Source organism: Arvicola amphibius, chromosome 4, assembly GCF_903992535.2.
Source record: "Arvicola amphibius chromosome 4, mArvAmp1.2, whole genome shotgun sequence".
Taxonomy (NCBI): Eukaryota; Metazoa; Chordata; class Mammalia; order Rodentia; family Cricetidae; genus Arvicola; species Arvicola amphibius.
Window position 1 is genome coordinate 126,445,523 of NC_052050.1, and position 12,119 is coordinate 126,457,641.

At 41.2% G+C, this 12,119-nt stretch overlaps 1 protein-coding gene across 1 annotated transcript in view; it reads left to right on the plus strand.

Moving 5' to 3' along the window:
- The window catches only part of LOC119811607 (teneurin-3), a 378,529-nt gene that overhangs the window by 284,741 nt on the left and 81,669 nt on the right, over positions 1-12,119 (plus strand).

Genomic DNA, 12,119 nt, shown 5'->3' on the forward strand with positions numbered 1-12,119 from the left:
ACGGTTGCCTTTCACCAGCTGCTTTTATTGTCTCCTTTTAGCTTTCGTCTGTATAAACTTTCATAACTTTATTAGTTCTTTGAGAGCTTTCATACACATTTTAATAGCATTCAACCCCATTTCCCTAACCACCCACTTTTCGTATCCATCTTTGTAGCCCATCAAGACCAATTTGTCCTGCCCAAATAATCTTAGAGGCGTGCTCTTCCGCTAGAGTGTGGTCAGCTTGCCAGGGCCTTCACCTTTGGAGAGAACCGTCTCTCCCTCTTGCAGCAGCCAACAACTGCCAACAGCGCAGGGGTGGGGCTTGGTGCTCAACTCCCACTTCTACGCTGGGATTTGGTCTGGCTTGAGCTGGCCCTGGCCTTGTATTCGTTGTCACAACCATGGTGGCCCCTTAAGTGCAGCTGCCCTGCTGCGTCCAGCCATCCACCACCTCTGACTCCTATGCTCTTTCTGCCCCCTCTCCACAATGATCTCTGAGCCTCTAGAGGAGGGAGTCGAGGACTAAACCTTCCTCATTCTGATTCTTTATACGTCGGCCAACTGTGGGTCTCTGTCTTGCACTATGTACTGCAGACTGAAGAAGACGTGGGACGTAGGTTCCTAAACAGATCATGAGGACATACCTAATTTCAAAAGACAAGTTGACCTGGACTGGTAGTTCGTACAAAAGCAGTGGCTCCCCCGACCCTTACATATTTACTCTGTTCACAGATAATGGTGTGACTGAAGCTGCATTTTTTTCCTATGGTTTCTCATGAGAGGGTCGGTGACCCTCTCCTGTTTGAGTGGCTCTTTAATGAAGCTGAGCAACAACTGTCTGAACCATGGCTCTCGTTTCTGGGATTTACCAGGAATGTGCCTTGGGTAAATTAAGGAGCAAAGGAGGTCCTTAAATATGACTACATTGCCAGATGCTTTTCCATTAAACTCTGTTGGTTGAATGGAATTAGTAAATAATTATGTTGGTGGGGAACCTACTATCTCCAAATGTAATATAATGTCTTCCTTTAACAACCGAGCTTAATTTTTTTCCTATCCACCAAATTAGTTTTTAGGGCAATCTACATTGCAAATTGACCGATTTGCATTAAAACGATGCCTACTTGTTCTGATTTGTCAACATCTCTTTTTTTTAAAACAAAAAAAAAAACAGTCTTTAACATTAAGCATGGGTGGGTAAAACCATCTGCTTATGCAACTCGCCTGCAGCTCCATCAGTTAGCACATGAAACAGGTTACAGCTGTTTAATTGTTACGGTGCCGAATGACTCCCTTTCTCTCCAAAATTAATATTTATGTATGCGTGCATAGAAAGCATGTGGTTAAACACAAGTGATCTAATTCTGAATTAACAACAGCAGGTATTCATTCGTTAGTCCCCACATGCACAGTGAGGTATAACATAGCGCATTTCACGTTTGGTCCAGCTCTTGACTGGTAAGATGAATCCCCGGTAACGGTTAAGTCATGCATGTGGGCCATCCACTCCCTATGCACTGGTACACGGAAAGGAAAATGGCACCGTATCGCTGTCATCAAATGTATAAAGGAAGCCATCCATGCAGAAATTTCATGTCCTGTAACTCTTTCTGGTGCTCCAGCCTGCTGTCCTCTGTATTGTGACTAGAGTAAGCCCAAGTTACACGGGGAAAATCTAGACATGCAAGTTCGTGTGCACGCGTCACCCGCAATGCCGAAAAGCTTGGCTGAGGTTGGACTTCCTTTATTCCAAAGTGGTGAGACAGAGATTTAAATTTACAGCAGTCTGCTATAAAAGTTAACAATGTATATTCCATCTGCTCAGTACATTTCATAGTGAAAATAAATTGGAAAATTCCCAGCGAACTCACAATCTATGGAGAGAGCCGTACATGGAAAAGAGGGGAGTCAAGGGCCTTGGTTTCCATAGAGTCCCTGCCGATGAAGAACAGACTTCCAAGTAGATTGTTTGGATACTTATGTGGACACTCAAACTCATTTTAAAAATGTTAATGCATCTTCCTGAAGTGTAATTACTGGTGAAGCAGAGGTGTGATTTCATCTAAAATGCTGAATCCTAAATTAATTAATATTGTATAGCTAAGACAACAGAAGTGTTTGAGTGACGAGGAAGAAGAAAAGTTTTTATTCATACGCACGCACACACGCGCACACACACACACACACACACACACACACACACACGGAATTGTGACCCCTCTCAGTGAAGGAACTCATTCATATAGAGAATGTTCCTGCCAAAGAGTATACATTGAGCTGGAGTATGAGGAGCCCGTCCTAGCCTTTGTTTTCTCGAACACATTTCATGCAGTATGCAAAACAAATCATTAGTGGCCCCGAGTTCATCCACTTCAAGTCAAACTTTCCCCTTCTTTATGGTTTTCTAATATAGACTATGAATAAGATGAATTAATAATGCCTGGCATCTGTTGAGTATATACCATGGGCTGGGAAACCCCAGTTCGGAGAATGCCATCTGTAGACCTTCTCTTGTGTGTGTACCGCTAAAATACAAGATACCCTATTCCACAATCCACGAGCCGTTCCCGAGCTCGTGGCTGAAGCATCAGCCTAGACCTCCTGATAAAGCCTTTTCAGTTGCTCCTGCATGTTTGTATTTTTTGCAGGATTATTTTTCCCTGCAATAAACTAATAGCTATTTGTCTTAAAAATCTGAATCGCCATAGGAACAGGTGAAATAACAGTGATGGCAATGGGCTCAGTAATAAAATGCCATGCTTTTAGGAATTATCTTTCAGAAAAGTTTGGAAGATTTGAACTATATCTCTTAGCAGGACTTAGAGTTTGTCAAATAAAAATAACAAAGAAAAATAGTATAAAGAGCATTAATTTATATTGGGAAGGATTTAAGGAAGCTAGAAACTACTTGTTGAAAAGCATATGTATCTCCTTGCAAAATCTAATTTTCTATCCAATTTTTATGTCACCCGAAATCATTAAGTTGAATACTTTACATTGGCCACTGAACAATTTCCTTGTATAAAATTGATAGATTAGATTTGTCACCAGTATCTGCTCATGGGTAGTGGGGGAGGCATAAAAAAGTTTCTGGGTGTGTATCTATCTATGTGTACCTTCTCACCTCAGATACAAGGAACTGACATCCTTGCTGAGTCATCTTTTAAAGGAATTATGCGATTACTTCTACATTTTCATCAGTAAGTTATAGTTTATCTGGGATGAGCGAAGAGGACAGTTTGCTGTTTTAATCAGAGGTCTCGCGATAGAAAGTAAACAGACATAACAAAGACCCACTGTGGTTTACTCACCTAACTAACATTCTACAATTTTTTCTTTCGTTTTCATTTTTCAACATTACTTTTTGCTTAGTGAGGCTGGATTTCGTGTCACCCAGGGTGGCCACAAACTCTTTAAGCCACAGAATGTGACTTTGAACCTCTGGTGGAGATGTGCGCTGGGGTTGCAGGCACGCCCCACCATGCCTAGTCTATGCAGTGCTGGGATTACACCCTGGACTTCTTCTGCCTTAGGAAGCACTCTAGCAGCTGAGCTACACTTCCAGCCCAGATTTTCCTTAGGTATTGAGTTCCCCAAATAGACAAGGACTAGAGAAGTGATTCCAGGTGACACATGACCTCTTCTGAGTGGATCAGGAGCTGGGTACTACACTTTGCTCTGACTAGCTTTCTTTCCAGTGCATAGGCTCTGGGGTTCTTATTTCAACAGCTCAAATATCTAATTATTGGCATAAAGATTGATAGCATGTGTTTGTATGTTCTGGGGCTTGAACTCAGTGCCTTCCCTGTGGTAATCATAGGCTCTACTAATGAACCACCTCCCTAACCGTCTGTACTGAATTAAAGTGTCCTGTGATTTGAACCAAGGGTTTTCATACATACTTAACATGTGCTCTATACTGAGCTACACCCTTAGCCTATATAATTTGTTATAAACATTAGCAGTGCTCTCTGGCTAGTTTCATTCCCATCTCAGAATACTAAAATATACCTGTCCTTCCTCTCCCCACCCCTGGAATCTACAAAATCCTAAAATGTGTTTTCCCTATGTCATTCGGTAAACTCAAGGGCTAAAAGCCTTGGTGACCTGTTTCTGTATATGGCCCAGCAAAAGAAATCCTGACATATGCAGAAGACTATTACAAAGCTCGAGTCAGTGAGCATGCACAATGGTGGCTTCCCTACAGTGCTGACCTTACAGTGTGGCTGATCTCAGGGCATCTTCTCATTGTGATCTGAATTACGCTAGCTCGGTTTAAATCAGGAAGTGTTTCATTTCACTCTTTGGGGATGCCTTGTCTGAAGTAACAGTCCAAACCAGAGCATGGTCTTTTCTACCTGGGTAGGTAATGTAAGGAACAATATATTTATCCTGGAAATTTATGCATCAAATTTCCAAACTTAAGAAAAAAAACCCACAGGTGGGGGAGGAACAATACCCAAACTTTCCAAGACATATGAAGCAGGTCTTCCTAAGAGGTCCAGTTTCGCAGAGTAAATGATCTCTAAGAAAGCACAATGATACACGGTCATCCATGCTGTTCTTCTCTATCTGACACCATCTCACGCCTACTAGATGCTGAAATTCCAATTTCCTAGATGGTGTAGAAATATTTCAAATTCTTTCCCATAATCTTAGAATAAGAATTCTTTTCCTTTTTTAAAGCATATTTTAATGGACCTAAGTAAACTATTTAAGAATATAAAATTGTTTTATGGTGTTTAAAATTATATCGGTATCATAATCCTTTATGGTGTGGTAATCAGTAATAAAACAGAGCCGTGAGTACCAATTAAGGAACATCAACTCAATGGGTATGCAGCCTGCATGCTGATTTAAACGGGTGCTGATTGGAATAAATGGATTTAATATGTACTTATTTGCAGACGGTGGCTTCTCTGTCACCCTACTAGGACTGGTACATGAATAATCTACGAATGATACTTACTTACAACTTTAATGAGATACTAATGCGAATCATTTTTTTTAAAATCTATGTTACAGAAATGATGAAGCATACAATGCTAAATACAAAATCTGCCCTCGGTTCCAAGGACGCTGCAGTTAGAGCCAGAGTGACGAAGGAGATCCTTGTTTTGTCCCGCACTCCTCTGGCTGAGTTAGCCTCTTCCAAAGATAGGACCCCAAGATTTGATCATTGGGATTTAAGAGAGAATTATTTCCAGCATTCTTGACCCGCTATTTGTTTGCTTATGTCTAACTTAAACCTGAGAGTCAATTCAGCAGTCCCATGAAAATGCTGTGCTACTTAATAGGTTCCGACCAAGCTCTCTGTCGACAGCAGAAACAGTGGAAACCATTCCTAACCACACACATCAGCAGCTATGCACACACAGACACTTTCTGTCCCCGTGCCCCACGCCGACCCCGGGAGCTGCTTAATACACATGGAACCAATGTGGCCGCCTTGGTTGCTTCTCCGTGTTTATGAGAATCAATGTGACGGTGGAAGGGAAGCAAATTCGGGATTAATATCATTCCAAGTAGACTTCCAGACACCCCCATTCCTCCCCTAAGAAGGCGTGTGCACTCCTTTGACCTCGTTTTGAAGTGAACAGCCTTCTTGAGATGCGCGGCTGAGCAGGTCCCCTGGTGTAGCGTTTATAGGTCAGCTGAGCTGCCTCTGGTCTTGGCTGTGTTTAACATTTGTTTTCATCCCTTTTATTGTCTGTGTATTTTTCCTCACTTGCCTGCTGGTTTCTCAGATTGCAGGTTACAGAAGTTCTTATCAGAGAGCCATAAGGTCCTCGTCCGTACACCCGGGTGTCGCCCATTTCATCGTTGAAGTTAGCCTGCGTTCAGTCTTGCTTCCTTTCATCTGCAATGCTGAAATAATGATTTCCACCTTGTCCCATCTTTTCACTCAAGTAAATCCCTTGACCAATCCCAAAGCAGCTGATGCATCTTCTCTGCCCCACATCAGTACACGGTTCTGGGTCTTCTGAGCTGTAAACATCATTCACGTAGTGAAAACGTGAACTTTGGTGTCCCGTTACCTGACTGGGGTGATGCCTTTGCCAGTTGCCAGGGATTTGATCCTAGATGAGCCATTCTGGTCCCGTGCATCAGTCTCTTTGTCCCTAAAGTGGGAAAGATAACAGCGCTGCCTCTTAACTCAAAGGAGGATGGAAATGCATCAACCGCTGTATTGTAAATGCTTAGCATAGCTTACGTATAATTAGCAGTCGTAAGTGGTGGTTCCTGTTAACACTGCTGCCTGTGAGTAAGTGGCTTAGGGTGAGAGTGAGACACATATGGGTGACAGAGAGGGGAAAGACTTGTAAACAGGGTGATTCCCACTTTCTCTTCATACCCAGTGGGTAGCTTCCTCATAGAACATACTAAAACTTCGTAAGAAGTGTATTTAATCACTTCCTATAATACATGTTAAAACCATATGGACCAGGTAGCAAGAATACATTGGCTACCCCCAATTCTAATGGGAAATATTTGCACATTAAGTCACATACACACATTTATATAATCCATTAAAGCGGCATCTTTTCGTGATACTCCTTAGCTGAACTGGCAAAGCGGGTGTTGTACCTTCTTACTCTGTTAGGAATGAATTGTAACCTGTGAGCAGGTACCCTCATGTGCCTTATAGTGCCTTATAGCCCAAACGCACTACTAACCGGGAAGATAAGAGAATATTTTTCTTGAGGTCCGTCCGCCTCCATGTGTCTCCCTCCAAACACAATGAGGAAGCTTAGAGGGAGAAAGAATTCTGTTTTAAAAGAACACCGAGAGAAGCGTGTGCAAAGGACACTGGGTCAGTCCTCTGCATTGCTGATAGTGAAAGCTTATAGACTGGTTATATGATTATAATTTAATCATATAATCTTCTATGATTAATATAGTTTGATAAGCCAAATCTTTGACACCCAGCCCTTCCCAGTCTTTGCCCACCAGCACGTAGACTTGGGACCTCTAGAGCAGACTTGAAACCTGCACATTAGTTCATTTGCTGTGTCTCAGGGATGACTGTACCTCGGGTGGATACACTGGGAAAGAGAGACAGTTAAAGCTTCCAATTAGGCACAGCTGTTAAAAGACCTTTAAAGTGACCTCCCCTGACAATTAGTCTTGTCTGTTAACCTGGCTGGACTTTGAGTCACTAGGAGACAGGCCCACCTCTGCACAGAACTGTAAGGGGATTTCCAGAGGGGACCATGGAAGGAATATCTGCCCCAAATGCCACCGACGTGGACTGGGGACTTGAATGGATTTTTCTTTTTAAGGAAAAAAACAGCTGAGCGTCCATATTCCCATTTCTCTGTATCCTGGTCAGTCATGATGTACCTCCACACCTTCCCTGCCCTGTTGGACTAGCACCTCTGACAAACAGCTAAAAGGAATCATTCTGTCCCTTAGTTTCTGACTGGCATTTTTGTCATGGATTGCAAAACTAACTCATACATTCAAAGAAGCCCCATAGAAGGTTTCTAAAAGAAGGTGGCGCTGCCCCCACAGCTTTGGTAAGCATATATATTGCTAGATAAAGAATGATTGCACTCTACTTCCAGGCCCCCTTCAGCAGTGCTTCCTACTGGGAAAAGAAACTATTTCTGAATCCCCAAGACAATGGGGATTCTTTGCTATGTGTAGAGCCAGGCAGCCCACATTGCTGGCTGTGTACCCGGCACTCGGTGGCTCCCCTTTCTTGCCCTGCCCCAATATTTGCTGGCTCAGTTACACTTGCATCCTAAGCTGGTGATGAAGATGAAATACATGAATAATACAAAGTGCTTAACCTAACAGCATAAAACTAAGCCTTCTCACAGCCTTCAGGAAGCAAGGCTTGGACCAGAGCACCCCATACAGGTTCAACGGTCACCCTGAAACTGGTCTAAAACATGGGTCTGGGTCAAAGGTAGTTATGTGGGAACAATTCATATACCTGCCAAGTATGCATAATCTGCAAGGCATTCAAAAGCAGAGCTCATAGAAAAATCTGGAATTATCTTGACCCCTTGCGTTTGTAAGATGTGTAGAATCCATTGGGCACCACTTCGCTCAGATACAAAATCCAAAATAAGTTTCAAGAGTCATCGCCCTACAAGAAATGTGGAGATGCTCTCCCTGCATTTCCTGTGTTCTGCATGGGTCCTCTTAAAAGACAAATACTCTAAAGGCCAAGGAAAGTGTTTCATGAGCAGAATATAATAATCGCAATTTTTAATGACTAGCACGCACCTATATGAAAGTTCCATTCACTTAAAAAAAAAAACTTTACAACTTAGTAGATCTAGTTGGTAATTTTTTTAAAACATTCACTTTCAGAGTAATTTTTCTGTAACTTAGTGTGCATCTCAGCAACTGTTAGGTAGATTAATTTTTGACTATTCTGTATTGTTTTTATGATTATAGATCCTAATGGCTTCTTACAAATATGCCTGCAGTTCTCTGCTTATTTCCTGTACTGGCTTCTGTGATGTTGTTACTGTTGCAGCTATTTTCATAATTATTTTAACCTCGTGTATCCACATTTCCTTTCAATTCTCCATTATTGAGAATCAGGCTTTTGAGGTACCAGAAACTTCACTCTTCAAAGTAAAATATAAGCCATTGTTTTTCTCAGTTTTAAGCTATCGCGGTGATTCTCTATGACATTTAATATGCTACTTGTGATATGAAAATCTTGGTGTCATATCCTCAGTACAAATATTTTTAGTTTTTCATGAATGCTGTGTTAAGATTTCTAATATTTAAAGTGTTGTGCTAACTATGATTTATGTGTCCTTTTTAAATGCATTTTCTGGTTTCAGCTCCTCTTCTGGTATCCACCTGACCCCATGACAACCCCACCTTTCCTATAAATCCATCCACTGCTTTGCACAGTTGACTTTGTTTGCTAAATTAACAGGACTGACCACTCAGAGAAAAATTCAGGCCCTCTTAAAACTTCTAATCTAGATCAGAATTTAGCCACGCGCTTTCTTTTGGTTGCATTAACTGGAGCCGATCTGCTATGAAAACACATGATATACTCACCAACTGTAATCAGTGGAACTAATTTTTATAAAGTAAGAATTCCCTTGGAAATGCTACCCTGTCTGACTTGAAAACTCGATTATTAATATCATTATGATTCTGTGCAGATCACCAAATGAGCTATTGCAGAAGGAAGTCTTGCAGATTCCATAACACTTAGAAGGAATGATTAAAACTTTGTAGCAGTGTCAATGATGCAGTAATACTTTTCTCGTTTAATGTTTAAGAGATGAATTATGCTTACTAAGTTATTGCAGAGTAGGAGGTAGAGCCATTCCTTCTTTCACCTTAATTTCCCTTGTAGTGTATTGTCAATTAGCCATAAACGCTCTTATTTCTAAAGGCAATTCGGGAGCCTCTAATGGAACCCTGTGGCAAGCAAAGGATCTTTTTATCTATACAGTAGAGATGTGTCAAAACCACTTATGGGTTTGTCTACCCACATGGCACAGCCAGCAGAGCTGAGCGTCTCATGTGAGAGTTACGATTGAAATCATTCTTTTAAGAGTACCGCTGCCACTTGCGTGTATCAGTAATGAAAAATAATCAACATAAGCATCTTTGAAAAGCAATTTTAGATCATTAAAGATGTATGAATTTGGACAAAGCAAAGAGATTTGAGGTTTATTAAGAATATATTAGGTCTCTATCATGAGGGAAGGGAGAGAGGCTTTATGTCTGGAAAGGTACACGGTACAAGGACAGCGAGGAACACAGTCTTGGTCCAGCTGGGCCTGTACACCTGTTGAGAAAAACAGAGCCTGTTTCAAGATGGTTCTTGAGACGAAACAATATCTGAGACCACTCCTGTCCCCTAACGGGCTGCATATGTGATCCAGCTTGTGCACCTGGCGTGGAGCCAAGGCTACCGGCGACTCCTCCAGGGCTTCATATGCCTTTGCCAAGTAGAATGGAAATATTTGTCAGGGTGTTCTTCATGTCTTTCATTTCTCTGTTGCTTATTCATTTATTAACTATTAAACTTTGATTGCTGTACATTTCATAGCAGTAAGTTTCCAAAATCCTTTAGTCATAAAGACCAGAGTCTACTGATTCTACTTAGCGGGAGTCTTAACAAGCCATGACAGTGTGCCTGTTTTTCAACCAGCCGGTGCAGGGACATGTCAGCATCCGCCAGGCTGACCTCTAAAGTGTAGTTCCTGGCCTCATGATGGCATTGACTAAAATTGACCATAGTGCATTTGTAGACGATTCGAACGGCCTCTCTGTCATGTGATGTGAATTCTGTGTCAGCTGCAACTACGCAATTTGCATGTGAATTCTGAAATTTTCCTTGTCCCATGTGACACTTCTGAAATGTCTGTCTGTTCTTTTTTTCCCTCTTTTAATTCCCAAGCTCACTATTTGGATAAGATAGTTAAAGGTACTGTATATCTACTCTTTGTTAACATGTCTGCATAAGTAACTACATAGCTGTGTACCAGATTGCGCTAGGTGTAACCGTAGACTTCTTCATGCATATTTTTGTAAATTATAACTTGGGGTTACATTATGTGAAATGCTTCGTATTTAAAGTACTGAGACTGAAATTGTCTGTGTCTCATTTTTTTTTTTACAATTTTGGGGTTCTCGCAGGTTTCATTTCTTATTTAAAACAATAGTTTTCACTAAAACCAAAACTGAAGATTGCAGTACATTTGCTGTTTTTTGTTTTATTTTGTTTTGCTTCAAAATCTTCATTGTGAGTAATTCAGCTAATGAGCTTTAAATTATAAATTAAAGAATCATGAATACTGTTACCACAGAAATAAGAATTGCCACTCTCAAGAACATTCTGGCCTAATGCATGTGGAGAGAGAAAGAGCTCATTTGGCCTCAGACGGAAACCTCTTTGGCTTTTTCTAACCATGCCAGAATATACATACGATATCATAATTTATGTTTTGTTATCTTTTATCAAACTACAAAATCTTGTGAACACTGTTGCCTCAGAACTGACAACGTTGCTCAGCAAAAAACAGCAGAGTCTCGGGTCTTCAGTTAGCGTAGACATGGGTGGAACAATGTTGTACGCAGATGAAATCCCTCCCTCCCTCCCCTCAGAATACCTATTTTCTTTTCCTTGTTTGTGCTTTCCATTAGAATATGAAAATATTCATGGCAATATCCAGGCTTTCGTATCCTAGTTCCGTGTGCAAGCAGCAGGTGCTGTACATGGGTATTGGGGCAATTAAATACTTTCTTCCAATAAAAGCCACAGGCAAACACACCTGGAAGGAAAACCTACCTCTTTTATATATTGGATAATCCATAGCTACAGACGGTAACTGTCTGGAAACAAAATAAGCAGCAAAATTAATTTCATCCTGGCCTGATGGTGTCCCTGAGTATAATTTTGTTAGGCTGCCCAGACAGCCTTCCTGTTGACTCTAATTGTAAGCGCTTAGGAAATGGCACGTCTCTGAGAAATTTCGTTCTCACGTTCCTCACCGGACACCAATACGTGAATAATCATTTGAATACCGACTTAAACCTCTTACACCCATTTGCTCCTTTTAATCTTAGATCCGAAACAAGCGGGGACATTTTCATGATCAGGAGCTATGTAACAAACCCCAGTTGCTGGAGCAAGTATTCTATTACGTGTACTTTGCACAAATGATTACTAGTTAGCCCGAGAGACTTGATTATGGGCCAGGTCCTTGCAGGAGTCTAGAGCATTCGATCCTTGCTTCTGTCGGTGCCATGTCACACACATAAACAGGGACGTCAGAATCCGCCTGAGTGTCATCTTCCATAAGTAGATCATGTTGGCTGCATGCCAGTTGTCATCAGTAGCAAGTGACAAAATTTGGTTTTTTGGGGGAAAAAAAATTATGTTAGACTGGAACAATTCTCGATTTTGGATATATTAAATTAATTATTTCCCAAATTTTCCCTTCTTGCCCATAAAAGCAGACAAGATAGGATATAAAGGTAACAGCATAAAAGCCTTAGGGAGATTGTCACAAAATATCACCTTCGCCCTCTGTCTTGAAGCACGTCACTACTGTGTTTTTGTTCAGTCTATCGATGTTTTATTGTGGTCCTTATGGTATTTCATTTTGTCCGTCCTAAGTAATCAAATATGCACAGCT